The sequence below is a fragment of the Haliotis rufescens genome, unplaced genomic scaffold (assembly GCF_023055435.1).
Source record: "Haliotis rufescens isolate VD_foot unplaced genomic scaffold, xgHalRufe1.0.p SCAF_9, whole genome shotgun sequence".
In the NCBI taxonomy this organism is placed as follows: domain Eukaryota; kingdom Metazoa; phylum Mollusca; class Gastropoda; order Lepetellida; family Haliotidae; genus Haliotis; species Haliotis rufescens.
In genome coordinates this window covers 13,426,170-13,442,169 of record NW_025964383.1, presented here as the reverse complement: position 1 = coordinate 13,442,169, position 16,000 = coordinate 13,426,170, and the positions used below count along the sequence as shown (strand labels likewise).

General features: G+C 42.6%; 1 protein-coding gene across 4 annotated transcripts in view; it reads left to right on the top strand.

Annotated features, from left to right (window-relative positions):
* The window catches only part of LOC124116167 (ATP-binding cassette sub-family C member 5-like), a 127,833-nt gene that overhangs the window by 26,753 nt on the left and 85,080 nt on the right, over nucleotides 1-16,000 (top strand). Inside the window, exon 1 of one of the 4 annotated variants that reach the window (XM_048391476.1) lies at nucleotides 1,347-1,558. The exons of 2 other annotated variants lie outside the window; for them this stretch is intronic. The gene's annotated coding sequence lies outside the window, so the exon portion shown is untranslated. Of the gene's footprint in view, nucleotides 1-1,346; nucleotides 1,559-12,415; nucleotides 12,540-16,000 lie in introns of those variants that run through there. One more of the 4 variants, XM_048391474.1, reaches the window with a different exon arrangement.

The window sequence follows — 16,000 nt, the reverse complement described above, 5'->3', positions numbered from 1 at the left end:
ATTCTACCCCGGATTTTCACGGGTCGTAAACGTCTGTGACCTGCATCACTTTGGGCTTTCCTCCCACATCAAGCTGACACGCCGTGATATATAAACTGGAATACTGTTAAACCCAACTGACTCACTCACTCAAGGTTGAAAAGCAAAAGAAACGGAATTTCAATGGTCTGTGTGCACAGTAAACCTCTCACGAAGCCTGAACAGGGTGAAGTGGTACAGTTTTAATACGCGTGGGGTAAAAAGGCTGACTGCCTTTTCTATTTCCTTTCGGACGACCGCCTCCGTGCCGTAGTGGAGAGAGCGCGTGCCCGAAGAGCGGAATTTCGGTTGTTCGATCCTCTATCCGCGTCATACCAAAATACATTTAGGATAGAACTTGCTGTTGCTACCCTGCCTTGTGCTCGTCTTTTTGGAGTGGGTGAGTGAGTTGGGTTTAACGCCGCTTTTAACAGAATTACAGTTATATCGCGGTTTGTCAGAATAATGTGGGAGGAAAGCCCGAAGTGATGCAAGTCTCAGACGTTTACCACTTCGGTGAAACCCATGAGCACGGGTATGGTGCTGACAAACCTAGAAACATAATCGGGGGAACCGGGATTCGAACCCACAATCATAGGTTTCTGGTGTGCCCAAGGGACGCAACTCTTCACAGCGAATCGCGGCGCCTTAGACCGTGCCCCGTGCCCTCCGTCTTTTTGGAGATAAAACAAGGACTGGCCTATTCGAAGTCAGTATACTGTGTCTGAGTGGGGTATCCGTGTTTAACTGTAACATGGTATCTAAGTACGCTAGCTTTATAAAACCGGAATATACTTGAACGCGACGTTAAACCTCAAACCCCACCTCGCCTCACTTTCAATCTGCAAGTATTTGTTTCAGGTTGAGGAACATCACTTACTTTTTCACTAAACATGAGTGAGTGAGTGAGTGAGTATGGTTTTACGCCTCTTTTAGCAATATTCCAGCAATATCACGACGAGGGACACCAGAAATGGGCTTCACACATTGTACCCATGTGGTGAATCATAACTTTAGGAGTTAAATTTGAAATTTAATAGATATAGAGATCTTTAGAAATCCAGGCAAGGTAATTATAAGCATATAGAATAATTAAACCTTCAAGGAAATAGAGGCGATTTTTTAAATTGTTGTGCTTTAATTTAAAATGAACCTACGTTACATTTATCAGCTTTATGTCTTCCTTTGAGTATATCTTTCAATTATTTCGCATGCACTATATGACCCGGAACTATTACACGATAGTCAGTTAGTCTGCACTGATCATATACGTTCATCCAGAACCCGAGAATTCTGAATTGGCTAGTCACGTTTTCTTAATAATGATTCGCTTAACTTGTCTGTCATCACTTAACAGGATGTGAAGACACGTACTTAAATTGTATAGGGAATATCCGCATTCGATGCATTTGACAATTATCCTAACGATAGGAAATAGATGTCGCCGAATGCTCCTTGTCTCTCCGCTTCATCGAACAAACGCAATGTCGAGAACCCAGTCTGGTGGTGGGACTTTATTGGACGCGGACATAGATAGTAGGTAAGGATGTATTCTCTCTATATCAATATATACAGTTAACAAATTGAACGAGACCCTTTCCTAAACCTTACTGAGCATTGATACATTGGAGGTTATTGTAGAGCCCTTGCTCAATATTGTCACTTTGCTTTCAGTGACTATTTTCTGTAAGCTTCTATACTGCTGAGGAGGGGGCAGGGGTGGACCAGTCGTCTAAGGCGCCGCGATTCGCTGTGCAGAGTTACAGAAACCTATGATTGTGGGTTCGAATCCCGGTTCGCCCCGATTATGTTTCTAGGTTTGTCAGCACCATACCCGTGCTCGAGGGTTTCACCAAAGTGATAAATGTCTAAGACCTACATCACTTCGGGCTTTCCTCCCACATTAAGCTGACACGCAGCGATATAACTAGAATACTGTTTAAAGCGGCGTTAAACCCAACTCACTTACTTACTTACTGCTGAGACAAGGGCTGGTACAAAAGTTCTAAGCCTGACTAACTTTTAACTATGGGCCATAACGAAGTGAACTAGTCAATGTAGTGCATTCTTTGAGTAGTTCATTGCAAGTGTATTTGGTCTGCTGAGGCCGTTTGTGACAGCCAGTTGAACGTGATAGGGGTATAAATGGGTGAGGTGAGGTGAAATTGGGTTTAACGTCGCGTCCAAGATTATTGCGCTTATATAGCGACGTGCATGCGCGTGCATGTGTGTGTCTGGCTGCTTGTACTGGTCCGGACTGATGCCGATTTACAGTGCTAGCACACTGAGATATCATGCCGCAGTTTAACATGGATACCCCACTTAGACACAGTATACTGACTCCGAACCGACCAGTCTTTGATTTAGCCCTTGAATGCCGAGCGAACTGGCATCGTCAGAGAAAATTTACAGCTAATTGATCAGGATTTCGTCAAATTAAAAAAAAAATTAGTAACGGTTATGAAACATGGGTCTACCATCTCGTGTCAAAACGTCAATCCAGGGAATGACACCATCCCACTTCTCCGGCACCAAAGAAATTCAAGTCTTAAAGATCAGTGAAGAAAGTTATGGCCACTGTATTCTGGGATGCAAAGGGTGTTATCCTTGTTGATTCCTTAGAAAGTCAAAAGACGATTACCAGTGCCTACTATGCTGAAAAGAAAAGCGGCGAGGTATGCTGATTGCTGGAGTTCTACTACTTCATGACAATGTCTCTTCTCGCACCTCTCTACTTGCAAATGTGGAGTCGAAGAGCTTCCTCACCCTCCATACTCGCCAGATGTCCACCTGTTTCCTTAACCAAAAGAACACCTTCGTGGGAAGCGCTATGACGACAACGATGACCTCAATGCTGCCGTGAATGGGTATTTCAGGGTGGCTTCAGCCAACTTCTTCCTGACCGGAATTAAAACATCTGCACTATCAATATGAGAAGTGTTTTGAAAAGCAGGGAGATTATGTTGTAAAATCAAATCAAAAATACTTTCACAATTGCTGGTTTTGTTTGTTAGGCTTAGAACTTTTCACCAGCCCTCGTAAAAAAGAATTCATACGATGACTTGCAAAAAGAAGTTCCATATCCGATCTCAGATGAGATATTTATTCCTGAAGTTTGAGGTTAATACGCCTGCACGTTTTCCTTTCGACAAAACCAAGGGTGTCAACAGTTCAATGCCATAAGATACGACCCCAAATACCATATGTTCTCTGTGTTGTGTTTTCATAAAATGTATGCAGGGTATTATGGAGCTTCAGTGTTAGTGTTGGGAGTCGTTAACTGTTTGTTTGTTGCTGTTTATCATCGCACACAGCAATATTCCAGCTATAACGGCGGTCTGTAAACAATCGAGTCTGGACCAGACAATCCCGTGATCGATATCATGAGGATCGATCCACGCGACTTGGATACGATGACAATGCTTCACTAAAGTCAGCGAGCCGAACCACCCGATCCCGTTAGTCGCCTCTTACGACAAGCAGGGGTTGCTGAAGACCTATTCTAACCCGGATCTTCACGGGTTTGTTGGGATTCGGGTATGTCTCAAAACTTAAGGAAGGCGTTTTCTTTTATGTGACGTCAATTAACATTGTAACACAGGGGCAAGAATGTACGGCATATGAGCTGAGGAGAGTTGCGTCCCTTAGTCGTGCCAGGATTCTACATTTGATTTATCAGAACGATGCACGTGCTCGTGGGTCTCCACAACGTGGCAACTGTGGCGTGCGCGTTCGGCTTTCCTCCCTTATTTCAATGAATGGAAACGATCCTCATGAAATACATTTCAAAGTCGCGTCGGCTCGTCACGCCGAAGTCCCGCTTCAATTCCCCACTTGGGTACAATGAAGGAAGCCCAATGAAGGTGTCCCCGCCATGCTATTGCTGGAATATTGCCAACACTTCGAAAGAAACATTCTCACTTGCTGATGATCATATTAATTCGACCCGTGAATATCCGGGGTAGAATAGGTCTTCAGCAACCCATGCTTGTCTCCCCGTATAGATCCGGGGTAGAATAGGTCTTCAGCAACCCATGCTTGTCTCCCCGTATAGATCCGGGGTAGAATAGGTCTTCAACAACCCATGCTTGTCTCCCCGTGAAAATCCGGGGTAGAATAGGTCTTCAGCAACCCATGCTTGTCTCCCCGTGAAGATCCGGGGTAGAATAGGTCTTCAGCAATCTATGCTTGCCGTGACCAATGGAGATCCGGGGTAGAATAGGTCTTCAGCAACCTATGCTTGCAGTGACCCATGAAGATCCGGGGTAGAATAGGTCTTCAGCAACCCATGCTTGTCTTCCCGTGAAGATCCGGGGTAGAATAGGTCTTCAGCAACCCATGCTTGTCTTCCCTTGGAGGATCCGGGATAGAATAGGTCTTCAGCAACCCATGCTTGTCTCCCCGTGAAGATCCGGGGTAGAATGGGTCTTCAGCAACCCATGCTTGTCTCCCCGTGAAGATCCGGGGTAGAATAGGTCTTCGGCAACCCATGCTTGCCGTAAAAGGCGACTATGATTGTCGTAAAAGGCGACTAACGGGATCGGGTGGTCAGACTCGCTGACTTGGTTGATGCATGTCATCGATCCCAATTGCGTGGATCGATGCTCATGATATTAATCACTGGATTGTCTGGTCCAGACTCGATTATTTACAGACCGCCGTCATATAGCTGGAATATTGCTGAGTGCGGCGTTAAACAACAAACCAACCAAACCAATCATATTAATTCAGTTTCCTTTCGGTTGTTTTGCTGATCTGTTTCTTAGGAGATAACCGGTATGATAAACATATTTTCGGGTGTTATTGAGTACTCATAAACAGGACATTTCATTGCAACTGACCGCGCATTAATTTACAGGACACACTCCTATTTGTTTAACAATGTCGTCACCAGTTGGCGATGTTAGACCGGACTCCGATCGATCCTGAACAGGAAACATTTTCTTGAAAAGGTCTGTGTGGTGTGTAGTGTGTGTGGTGTGATTAAATTATTTAGTTATACATGAATTAGACGTCAGCATGACCAGTTTGGAACCGCGTACGCGTGGTGACGCCTAATTACGCGAAACTCGCTGGAGGAGACAGACAATATTCAGTTCCCGAAAATGCTGTAAAATATATTTTGTCCTCAAAATCGTTCACAGGACCTGACACGGATATCTGATGCCTGAAGTGAAGGTAGTATTATGAAGAACACTTGTTGTATAACATGTACTCCTCCAGCAGTGAATATTCTAGTTGTATGGCTTCTGTATAACCTAGATCCACCTCCAGTTCCATTGCAGATAGGTCAGTCGCAGGTTACGTCGTCCTTTCCACGCAGATCGCCTCCATGGTCTAGTGGTAGAGCGTCCGCCCGCGTCATACCAAAAGACGTTAAAAGATGGTACTTGTTGTTACCCTGTCTCGGCAATTAAGGGCTGAAAAAAGGACTGGTTGGCTCGGCGTCAGTATACTGTGTCTGAGTGGGGTATTCGTGTTAAACTGCGGCATGGTATCTCAGTGAGCAAGCACTATAAATCGGCATCAGTCCAGACTAGTACAAGCACACCCCCCCCCCCCCGTTGAACAATTGATTTATGATAAGATATTTGAAACCTAACATTTATCATAGCTATGTATGCAACATGAAACGCCGATAATCAAGTTTTGATTTAGGCGACGGTTCACATAAGCTTGTCTGTCCAACAGCTTGTTATGTATGATTCTGTATCTCCGCCTGTTATGAAAAAAACTTTTAGAAAATGGTGGTACCTGTAATATTGTAAGTTTACGTCATGATTATTAGCCAGTAGGGGCACGGGTGGCCCAGTCGTCTATGGCGCCGCAATTCGCTATGTAGAGTCGCGTCCCTTAGGTGTGCCAGAATCCGAAGCTTTGTTTTGGAATCTTGCTTATCATGGAAACACATTTCTAGTTAATAGTCGGCACTTGTGGCCCAGTCGTCTGAGGCACCGCAAATCTCTGTGCAGAGTTGTGTCCCTTGCTCGTGCCAGAAACTTAGGATCATACCCATGCTGGTTGTGAGCGCCTAATACCTGCAGTTCTTCTGGCTTTCCTCCCACAAATTATAACCAGACACGCCTTGATATAACTGAAATACTGTTCAGTGTGGCTTTAAATCAACCTCACTCAATCACTCAGGAAATGTTGAATTAATGATACAAGCGGTGCACCGACCCGATCCAATTTCTCACGACAAGCTCTATCACGCTGGGATCTCCAATGGCGTTTTTGTGTTCAGACGTGTAATCTGTACGCATGCGCGGGCATGGGTTTCCTTTGTCAACTGTTTCACACTTCCGGGGAAAACAGGATCCTGTATGTGGTATGCCTTCGTACAATGACACCGTCAGTAACGTCGGTTGAGTCATAGGGTTGTGCAGCTCTTCATCCGGATACAAATACAATGTCTAAATAACATCTATCCACGTCACAATCAATATATCTAACGTAAAGGCTGAACTAAGGCAACTAGGACCGACAACTTGATTTTTGTTAGAGACACAAAGTTTCGGGAACAGCGGCAATGCGTACATTTCTTTTTTGTGTGTAACGGCACTCAGCAAAATTAATAAATAGTCCTGAACCGGAAAACTATCACTGGATTTGAAAGGAGCTGGGACACGAGTCAAGCTGATGACCAGTGACCTCAAACTTTTCTGGGAACTTGTTCCATAAAAGGAATAACTGAATATTAATGACCCCACGACCTAGTTTTACGATATTAATAGACGTAATTCTGTTGTAATTTCAACATGTTTGTACATTTTAATCGAATTGGAAGGCCAGGAACTATATGACGGCGGTCTGTAAATAATGTCTTTACCAGAAAATCCAGTGATTGATATCATGAGCATTGATCTTCGCAATTGGGATACGATGACATACATCAAACATGTCATCCAACCTGACAACCCGATCCCGTTCGTCGCCTCTTACGACAAGCATGGTGTTGCTGAAAAACAGTTTTAACACAGGTCTGCACGGAGTTTTCAGCACTATGCATACCTTCTCGACTTTGTGTACCTACGGACTCCCGAGAGACGATGCCTGATCCTCTTCTTCATATAACCTGTACCATGTACCAGTGCCGTAGCCAGCCGGGGGTCAGGGCAGTCCCCCCCCCCCCCCCCCCCCCGCCCCCCCCGCCCTGTCAAAAAAAAAGTTAACTACGGCCTTGCTGTACAAAAGTTGAATGGTTTATCTAGGAGTCCAGCATATGCTCCGCAAAAAAAACGATTCAGAAAATCCCCAGAGTTGTTGGCCAGAGCATCTCACATTGAGTGCTCAGAAAAAAAAATCGGTTTCATTTTGGCGCCAACTATACATCACCTAAGAGCGTGCAGAGTAAAGTGAAGATATTAAAAGGAGTTAGTAAAGCCAGGCACATCTGTCAATATGGATGAAAATAAGACTCGTATGTGTCAAGTCTTGTCTAGCGGCTATCGACCAGCGCAACGCGGACGGAAATCCAGTTTTAAGGTCTTGATTGGCCAATTATGGCTCATTCAGAACTAGGGCATTTGGGGTATTTCCGTCATGTTCGTTCAAGGCCTGTGGCGTACGTGTGTATATAAGTCGCCAGTGTTTCACAACACTCAGTAAACCCTCCGTACATCTACGTGTTTAGGTGGCGAAGACGCGAGGTCAGTAACAAGAACTCGATCCGTGACACAGTTTAAGCTGTTTACGTCAGCTGTCACCTGCAGTTAGACAATGTCTGAAGCCAAAGTGGTTGTTTTATTGCTCGTTTAGGGTTCTTCCGTGTTCACGTATCAGGGAAACACATTTCTAGTTAATGAGGATGCGTGTGGCCCAGTCGTCTGAGGCGCCGCAAATCGTTGTGCAGAGTTATGTCCCTTGTTCGTGTCAGAAACCTATATGATCGCTGAATCGATCCACAGATTACTATTCGCCCTGATTATGTTTCTAGGTTAGAACCATACCCATGTCCGTCGTAGATGTCTACCATCTGCATCCCTTCGGGCTTTCCTCCCAGGGGGCACGGGTGGCCCAGTCGTCAAAGGCGCCACGATTCGCTGTGCAGAGTTGCGTCCCTTTGGCACGCCAGAAACCTATGATTGTGGGTTCGAATCCCGGTTCGCGCCGATTATGTTTCTAGGTTTGTCAGCACCATACCCGTGCTCGTGGGTTTCACCGAAGTGGTAAACGTCTGAGACCTGCATCACTTCGGGCTTTCCTCCAACATTAAGCTGACACGCCGTGATATAACTGGAATAATGTTAAAAGCGGCGTTAAACCCAACTCACTCACTCACGCTCTCCTCCCACAATAAGCTGACACCTTTGATATAACTAAAATTCGGTTAATGCGGCTTTAAACCTCACTCACTCACTTACTCATTAATAGTACAGGAGGTGTACATGAGGCGATTGTCACAAATCAACCCTGATGTGTTTGCTCTTAGCCTTTAACAGATACAGTGGTAAATGGAAACCCTTCTTTAATCCGGACGGGTTTTCTTCTCAGTGGTGTTTTCTGGATTAACGAATTATGGATGCAGAGTTATGGGCCTTTGGGTATGTGTTTCGACGTCCCAACAAGGTCGTGATGACGGATAGCAGGGTGTCTGGAATAAAGGGGCTCAGACGGACATGTTTTCACTTTACACACGTATAACTGTTTTTTCACCCAAACCTGGCTTCCACGGGAGATATAAGTTGAGTGAACTTAATCGATATCTCACAGTAGTTACCGCTCCAATGAAACTGCAACACATTGCTTTGCAGGCCATTGTGATGTAATCGGTTACAATGACGTAACAAATGACATCACTAGAATCTCCCTGTCACTGAAGCTGTACTATTTACACTCTCGACGTTGGTTAGTACCCAGGGCCCTGTTCCACAAAGCTATCATAACGCTACGACACCCGTAAGTCTTTGTTAAAATATGGGATTTACGACCGTCTTAGAGCTACGACCGCTTTGTGGAACGGGCCCAGAGGGGTAAAATAAACCGAGTTCATAAAATCCGTTTGTGCTCTAGTGCAAATATCATTTCAGGCGCACCTGCGTATTGTTTACGTCACCAGGGCGGCATTGTTGACGTCATTGTAATCTTATTGTGACGAGAGGTAGGAATGACGTCACACTAAAGAGACGACGTCATAGCTGAAGATGGCGGTCGTGATCAGAGTATTTTTGTGAAGGGTAGCTCAAAGGGATTACGAAACAATGGATTCTAAGGTTTTGGTTTGGTTTGTTGTTTAACGCCGCACACAGCAATATTCCAGCTATATGACGGCGGTCGGTAAATAATCGTGTCTGGAAAGACAATTCAGTGATTGACATCATGAGCATCGATTCACGCAATTGGGGTACGATGAGATGCATCCACCAAGTCAGCGAGTCTGACCACTCGATCCCGTTAGTCGCCTCTTACGACAAGCGTAGTCGCCTTTTACAGCAAGCATGGGTTACTGAAGGTCTATTCTACCCCGGATCTTAACGGGTCGGATACTAATAAGGAGATTATCACACTCGCATGTGTGTCATACAAAACCAGTGTAAGAATCCATATATTTCCCCGAGTAACACCGAGACCTCGGACATGCTCGGACAATAATCTCTATTTACAAACTGAAAATGGATGAATGATTTTGGACGATAAATAGAATCTACAATTGTATAGAATCATCTTGGTATATTTGATCTTTGGAAGACGCTCCGGTCACATTGTCTGTGTATGTGTCTGTTTAAAGTCGTCAAGGTATACTATTGTAAAGATTGAATATATTTATTTTTGTATTCCATGTCTTTTTATAACCATTGCGAAACCAATCGCAGAATGTCGGCGCATGTCACGCATACAAATTACTCAATCTATTCCTGTCTAAATACCCTAAGAAGTTGCAACAATTTACGTTTAATTTCATTCCCTTCGAAAATCGCTCCCGATGTATCGGGTCAGACGCTGGTTATACCTTTGAGGGTCAATGGGGACTATTTGTGGCAGTGGTAATCAATATTAAATCCGTGTTAGTCCGCTTGTATTCTCTGATATATTTGTTACAGCAACCGCGACTTACATGGGAAGCATAGATCAAGTTCACACGCGTGTCAATGGGCAGCTTCTTGCCACAGAATTGATCTTGAGTTCTTTGATATAGGAAAACCTCTTGTGATATAGCGCACATAATGGTGAACGGAGCTGCAAAGAATTTATAGGTTCGGATCAATATATCTGATCGCTGCAGGATGTTCCACCCAGAGGTTTGACTTGAATGTCATCATCCCAGTCGTGCGTGGTTCTGGGGTAAGTCACAAGATTATGACTTGTTTTTCCTTAATATGCAAGTTATGCCAATGGATATTCTTCGGAGGTCAAATGTATATTTTTTAACCACTCTGTGAATGCAAAATGAAATAACATGTTTAAACTGATCCTTTCACCGGGGTAATAATTGTACTCACAATGAACATATGTACGTTGTTTAAATAAAAAAAATAAGTAGTGTTATTATCATCAGCATCAGTAAAATTATCATTATTGTTGTTGTTTTCATGACAACTCGGTATTATTATTATTATTATTATTATTATTATTATTATTATTATTATTATTATAATAATAATAATAATTATAATACAGATTAAAAATGCATCAAAGAGGGCTTGGGTGATCCTGGCACAGTCAGGATGGTTAGGCTCATCATCAGCTCAGGGCCCTTAATTGCCCCCTCCCCCTGCAGCCCAGACAGCGAATGGGACTTTTCCCAGGAAGCACTGCCTAGTCAAACCCACCCAGAACTTTTCGGAGAATGTGAAGACTCCCCAACACTGCAGCTTTCTGTATTACGCAGATTGTCAGAAGGGCTGTATTCCTGGCAGCAGACCCGGGTACTCTCCCAATGTCCGTCAACAGATCGACGGTTTCGAGTGGGAAGTGACTGGTCCTGAGCAGCGGACAGAAAGCCTTCTGCTTCACTTCTCAGGCCAGCTGACTTCATCCAAGCAAAGAACTCTGCAGGGTTGCTGATCCTATCAGTGAGTGAGTGAGTTTGGTTTTTCGCCGCTTTTAGCAATATTCCAGCAATATCACGGCGGGGGACACCAGAAATGGGCTTCACACATTGTACCCATTTCGGGATTCGAACCCGGATCTTCGGCGTGACTTCCCAGCTAACACACGACGTTGTCACAACGTTGCGGTAAGGTTGTGGATTGGTAACGTCGTGATATAACGTTGTCACAACGTTATTATAACGTCAACGTGCAACGTTATTTCACAACGTTATAACAACGTTGCACATTTACGTTGTAAAAACGTTGTGCATCGGACATCACATAACGTTTTGTAACTACGTTTCTGAAACGTCGGTGAAACGTTATAGTTTGCTTCTTGATAGTAATAAAGGAATAGAACTGCATTATCAAAATCAACCTGAATTTGTCAGAATACCAAGGCAGTAATGCATTACCTTTCTATATATTCGGCATTTGAATTTTCATCTCTTAATACTAAAATTTTCAGAACGTAATTGCGTCTCTCTATGCCAACGTTAGTACAACGTTACATTGTAACGTTATTCCACAACGTAACGACAACGTTGCAAATTAACTTTGTGATAACCTTGTGATTTGGACATTACAGTACGTTTTTGTAAATGATGTTTGGGAAACCACTTGTAGATCTACCATCTCCTAGTTTTATTTTTTGAAACATACAGATCTATATGTATTCACAAAGTAATCTGTATTCTAAATTGAACCAGTAGGCCACCCGACCGCCCCTGATCCTCTCAGCACAAATATTACATAATTTCGATGCAGCGGTCGTTCAGATCGCCTCTACTCAGTCTGGGCCGAGTATTATTATTATTTTTATTAATATTATTAATATTGAAAACGATATAAGGTCAGGGTCAATTTATTGAACTTGGATCAAAATTAATGACGACAGCACGATATGTATTTTGATCCACTGGACCAATCGAAAAAACATAATTTGATCAAAGATACTATTTGATTTGACGAAGGAGTGGGATTAACATTATCTCAGTGAAATATAAATCACGGCTTGCAAGTTAAATGTTTGCTTCTTTTTTTATTGTTTAACGCCACACTCAGCAATATTCCAGCTGTATGACGGCGGCCTGTAGTAATCATAAAGTAAGCAAGCAAAATTAAAAAATCAATATATTCGCTCCTCGCTCGATATTGCGTCTGATGCATCAACTCGGAGTATATATTTTCAAATAGATCATGCGAGGGTTTCTTGTTTTTATGAAAAATGTACACATTTTAATCATATTAATCATGCGAAGTTATACGTAACTTCACCCCGAAACAAATTTAAGGTATCCAAAACAAAATCCATTATAGTAATTGGTCGGGCGTGACAACGCACTTACTGTGAGAAATACTCGTTGTCAGCCCGGTGAGGTACGGTCCTGTGTTATTGCCCGCTTGTTAACGGGACTTCCTGTTTCTTAGTTCCGGTTGACTACCTCCTTTCAGTAACAACTGTGTTAGGTATGACGCAAGTCCTCGGAGGTAAGTCAGAAAAATCCATGCGTTATTTGAGTCAATTCACTTGTTTCGAGTAATAAGTATGACCCACTTTCTGCAAGCAACGCAGCTATTTGTTTGTTTATTAGTTCATCAGTGCAAAGGAGTCAGTGAGGTTACGAGTGGGTGTGTTCGGAACGCTGTTCTAGTGGCCTAAATCTAGTGCAAGAAGAGGGACGTGTTAAATAATGACTGCGGACGAGCGTAAATTTGCAAATATACCTATTTGACTGGTTTTAGTTCTTAAATATGTTTTATTTCAATCATTAAACACGTGCTCATTTTGGACAGGGGTGCTGACAGAATATGTTCACGAGTATTTTCATTTAAGATTCCAAAGGCTAAGGATAGAATTGTGATTCTACCCGCACCCAAATTTAACCAAAGACGTGTATTTATATACGTCTTTGATATAACTTGATGCGATTTGCAACCCAAATCTATCATAAAAGCAAGACACATCTCGAGTGCCTCTTCAATCCGTAGACCGCCTCTGTGGTCTTGTGGTAGAGCGTCCGCCTGGAGAGGGGGAGGTCCAGGGTTCGATCCCCGGCCGCGTCACACCAAAAGATGTTAAAAGATGGTACTTGTTGTTACCCAGTCTGGCGCTTGGCATTAAGGGGCTAAAACAAGGACTGGTCGGCTCGGAGTCAGTATACTGTGTCTGAGTGGGGTATTCATGTTAAACTGCGGCATGGTATCTCAGTGTGCTAGCTCTATAAATCGGCATCAGTTCAGACTAGTACAAGCAGCCACACACACACACACATGCATGCACGTCGCTATATAAGTGCAATAATCTTGGACGAGACTTTAAACACCATTTCACCTCACCTTCAATCCGTATGGTTAGTTATATATCAAAGACTTACAAACATATATACATCTATGTTCGTCTTTAGATGAGGGGGGCGATCGGGTAGCCTAGTGGTTAAAGCGTTCGCTCGTCACGCCGAAGACCCGGGTTCGATTCCCGACATGGGTACAATGTGTGAAGCCCATTTCTGGTGTCCCCCCGCCGTGATATCGCTGGAATATTGCTAAAAGCGGCGTAAAACCATACTCACTCACTCACTTTAGATGAGGTTGCTGTCAAAAACACTGATTGAATGATTTACTTCAATGAGAGTATACATATTATATCACCTACCTTCGTACACCTCATTCCCTCCCGAATTGACCAAAACAGCAACTAATTTCAAATTTATTATGAGGCCTAAATGTGTTTTTTAAAGATTTCTTTAGCTTGTCATTCATTACGTCATGGATGAACCAACCCCCCGAAATTTTTTTTTTATACTTTTTTGTTAAATTCGAAATATATATTAGTTACTTATGAATCCATACACTATAATCCATAATTGTAGGAACCATTTACTCATCTCCAATATGGGTAATGTTGAAATTGTCATTTAATTTTGTTGTTGTAGTCTCCGCTGATTGAGGTACCAACAATGAGCTGTTTGGTGACATATTATACACTGATCGAAGGTTATCCTGACCTTTGTATAATAAGCATATATTACACATGGCACATGAAATATTGTTACTATGTTATAATAACCCCATGTCCTGTAAATGTATGCTTTATAATTATCTCCTACAAGTTAAAATTTCTAAATAATCATTTAGGAGAAACACATGCTGTCTGCAGACCTGCCAGACTAGAGCTGTTACGATTCACTCGTGTATCCCGTGAATCAAACCGTATCCCTTCATGAAAAGAATTCGTTATTCGTGGTCACAAGAATCGAATATTTTTTCAACAAAAAATTTAAAAGTAGTAGTCTGTTGTGTGGGTCATCTACAACTCCACCCTGTTTAAAAGACTGATTGTCCATTATGCTCATAAATTATTTTGACCCCAAAGGTAGTGTTGCAGCAAGCGATCAGTGTATTTTTCATTAAATACAATAAATAATACATCAAGTGCTGACTTGTTGTATTCGTGAATAAATATTCGTATTCGACACCCTATATTCCTGATACGTATTCGCCTCATAGTGTATTCGTTGCAGCCCTACTGCACACACATGTAGATCTGCGATTAGGGTCATTCATTTCCTTTCAACCCTGTTATACTTTTACACTGATGATGTTTACACTTAAATGTATTATTTTAACATGATTCTATTTATAGAGAAGCACATACTTTATCTGTATGCACTGTGGGTTTGAAACAATCTTCTGACGTATCACTTTATACACTATGTGTCAGTCTTTATGTGTTGTTTTTTCCTCCAGGATAAAAGTGAAATGTCACTGTTCTTATCAGACACAGGGCCTGATAATCCACATCAATCCACAGGACTGATAACATGTATCAGTCCTTTCAGTTTTGTACGCAACGTCATGGAATGTTAAGGATGTAATGCTTGCTTGCTTGCTTGCTTGAGGCCTAGCTGACTCGGTTAGATTTGGGTGTCAAGATGATACGGAAGACGATGATCTCTATTCATTGCACTTTTCTCTATTTCTTCTGCTGTTTGCATGTTACGTTTTTTGCACAGTTTATCATTTTATAGACATGATACTATTTGCTGCAGGTTCATATGAAAAGAAAATCTTTTTGACATAGATTTGTCTTTTTGTTTTCATGCTGGGGATTAAGCATGTTTGACGGAAATTATCTTCTTTAAAAGGGCATTCCAGAAACTGAAACCTAACACATTGTGGTATTCAGTAAAAACCAGTTAGTCCTATAGTCTTGTCAAATAAAATCTCTTGGCCTGACAGTCCGAGATGGTCTGTTTTACTGATGGACGGTCAGTTTTTAAAAGTTGCCTGCCAGATGGTTGGGACATTATTGTATTCCATAAATTTACTAAGCATTCTAGTTTTAATTCAATGGATATGGTAAATTAACTGTAGTGTTAATGTTTAACACATTATCATGATTATTGATGAATAAAATTTCAACGAGTATAAGCTACCAAGCTGACAATCCACCAGCTTTTTGTTATGTTTTGAGAGCTAGTGAGTGAGTTGGGTTTAACGCCGCTTTTAACAGTATTCCAGTTTTATCGCTGCGTGTCAGCTTAATGTGGGAGGAAAGCCCAAAGTGATGCAGGTCTCAGACGTTTACCACTTCAGTGAAACCCACGAGCACGGGTATGGTGCTGACAAACCTAGAAACATAATCGGGGCGAACCGGGATTCGAACCCACAATCATAGGTTTCTGGCGTGCCCAAGGGACGCAACTCTGCACAGCGAATCGCGGCGCCTTAGACGACTGCGCCACCCGTGCCCCCTGTTATGTTTTGAGAACAAACATTAAACAGTACTATTCTCATGTTTACCCATTTGTTTCTTTTGTTCATTAGTCTAGAAAATTCTGGACTGGCAACATTTTATCGGGTCTGGTAACTTTGCAATGTTAAATCTCAGGGAATCCATGGACATGATTTATGAACCTTGACATTTGTTAATCACTCAATTTCACTGA